The sequence below is a fragment of the Cervus canadensis genome, chromosome 7 (genome assembly GCF_019320065.1).
Source record: "Cervus canadensis isolate Bull #8, Minnesota chromosome 7, ASM1932006v1, whole genome shotgun sequence".
In the NCBI taxonomy this organism is placed as follows: domain Eukaryota; kingdom Metazoa; phylum Chordata; class Mammalia; order Artiodactyla; family Cervidae; genus Cervus; species Cervus canadensis.
In genome coordinates, this window is record NC_057392.1 from 84555589 (window position 1) to 84558333 (window position 2745).

Here is a 2745-nt window from a genome sequence, read left to right on the forward strand (position 1 = left end):
CTCTCAGCAGCCCTGTCGCGGAGGCGGAGCCTGAGCGGCAGGGGGTGGGGTGGGGTGAGGGGACCGGGAGCTCAGTGGGTGCCGGGAAGGCGGCCCGCCCCGCGTGCGCGTGCGCGCGCGCTCGCGAGGAGGCGCGCGCGAGGTGTGCGTGCGGGGCCGCGTGCTCCCTGGAGGAGGCGTGTCCTCTCGCCGCTGCTGTGGCCTGGAGGGTCCGCGTCTACACGCGTCTAGGGTCGAGCAGCTGTGAGGGGGGGAGGCGCGCGCCGCGTGGGTGGGGCGAGCTCCACCTGCCTGCGGACAGATGGAGGGTCACTTTGTTCGGAGGAAACCCGAGGGAGGATGTGAAACAGAACAACCCGTTTTTGTGCGGTTGGCTTTGTTTATTTGCCTCCTCACCAGAGGCCTCCTGCCGCTGAAGCCGCCGACCCCGAGAGGAGGTTATCGGCTGCTATGGCTGCTGCGGCCAGACGAGGTCGCCCGCCCCGTTCCGGACGGGCGGGCCCGCACAGCACCGGGGCGAGCGCTTGCCCGACCTGGTTGCAGGCATACGGGTTTCACGGGAAACATTCGCAGCATTGCAGAAAGGAAACTTTGTTTTGGGGTGTTGAGGTATAGGCACGTTTATGTGTGTTTTAAAGGATACAAACACCGTGATGACTTGTCTTTTCATTCAACAAATATTTTTCGAGTGCGGATTGCATGCTGAGGGCGAAGTGGAGGCTTAGACTACAGTCCTGATCAGCCCAGACACCTTCCCTGTCCTCATGGAGCTTTCGTAGCACCATGTACTTGCCTCTAAAATATTTGGCGTATATCCCGAATTTGCAATATTTTCTGGATTGTAAAACATCCTGGATGGTGAATCAATCTATTGAATATTTCTTCAGCGGTGGAGGAAGAAGCACTATTCATATAATCACCACTATATACGGAGAAAGTAGGCCCTGGTCAAAATCAAGGAAAATTAATCATGACTGTATCCCCATTAGCTGGTAGAAAACGAACACAGCTTCCGAAGAGTTGCTCTCCTGTGACCTGAAATCTAAAGTGACTTAATTCCTTAGCTTGGAGCCATTATGGGCTGAAAAAGTCAGTATTAATATAACCTTATCAAGCTTGTTAAAAAATAAGAAGGGATAATAATAAATATTATGGTTCCAAGCCTTACTTAAACTGTTCTAAACCAAACTGAGTGACACACCAGCAAAGAAAAGATTAAGGGTACTATCTCCCCTAGCACCCTGGGTTTCCTAGGTGGCTCAATGGCAAAGAATCTGTCTGCCAATACAGGAGATACGCGTTCTAACCCCTGAGTAAGGAAGATCTCCTGGAGAAAGAAATGGCAGCCCACTCCAGTATTCTTGCCTGGGAAGTCCCATAGACAGAGGGGCCTGGCAGGCTACAGTCAATGGGGTCCTAAAGAGTCAGAAACGACATAGTGACAATGTGCTCCCCCAGCAGGCCTATTTCATATGGCATCAAGGCAGGGTCTTTAAGGTGAAAATGTTATAGACAGGATTCAGAAGCTACTAAGTAAAAGACAAGAATTTCCAAGCTTTAAAGATTGTACTGAGGGACTTACCAGGTGGTCCAGTGGTTTAAAGTCTGCCTGCCAATGCAGGGGACGAAGAAGGAAATGGCAACCCACTCCACTATTCTTGCCTGGAGAATCCCAGGGACAGAGGAGCCTGGTGGGCTGCCGTCTATGGAGTTGCACAGAGTTGGGCACGACTGAAGTGACTTAGCAGCAGCAGCAATACAGGGGACACAGATTAGATCCCTGGTTTGGAAAGATCCCACATGCAGGGGGGGCAGCTAAGCCTATGTGCCACATCTACTGGACCGGGTCTCTAGAGCCCCTGAGCTGCAACTAGGAGACTGCAAGCCACAGATACTGAAGGCCACACAGCTAGAGCCCCTGTGCTCCACGAGAAATGTCACCGTAGTGACAAGCCTGCACACCGCAATGAAGAGGAGCCCCCTCTCCCTGCAACGCGACAAAGCCCGTGTGCAGCAACAAAGATTCAGCACAGCCAAAAATGAATACATTTTTTTAAATTGTATTGAGACAAATCTTGATCTGTGCCTACTCATATATGGAGTTTCCCAGAATCAAGTATCTGAGTTTAAATCTGCCAGTCTACTGTTTGTTTTCTGTTTGTCTCATCTGTTCTATGTTCTTTCCTTTCATGCCTTTTGGAGTATTTTAGATCCTAGTCTCTCTCAACAATTAGGTTACTTGTTATATATTCTGTATTCTTTTAGTAGTGTTTCAGTTATTTATTGCTGTGAACAAATGACCCCAAAACTTATGACTTAAAACAACAACTCTTATTTGCTTATGATTCTGGATTCTCTGGCTGAAGAATTCAGTCAGGGCATAGTGCAGATAGTTCATCTCTGCTTCACCGTATCTGGAAGCTCAGTTGGGGTGGCTCAGATGGCTGGGGCCTGGTTCAGGGAGGGCCATGTGTCTGTTCTGGCTCTTGGCTGACTTCCCTGGTTTTTTTCCTACAAGAATTCTTCATGTGACTAACTTGGGCTTCCTCACAACATGGAAACTTCTCGGGTTTCCAAGAGGGAACATTTTAAGGGGACAAGTCTCAGTGCACAAGCCTTTGGTTGAATCATGCTTAGTAATGTACTGTCAGCCAAAGCAAATCACACAGCCAAGTTCAGAGTGTACATGGGAGGGGACAGCTGGAGGCTGGGAATATTGGGAGATACTTAGAATAAAAGCAGATC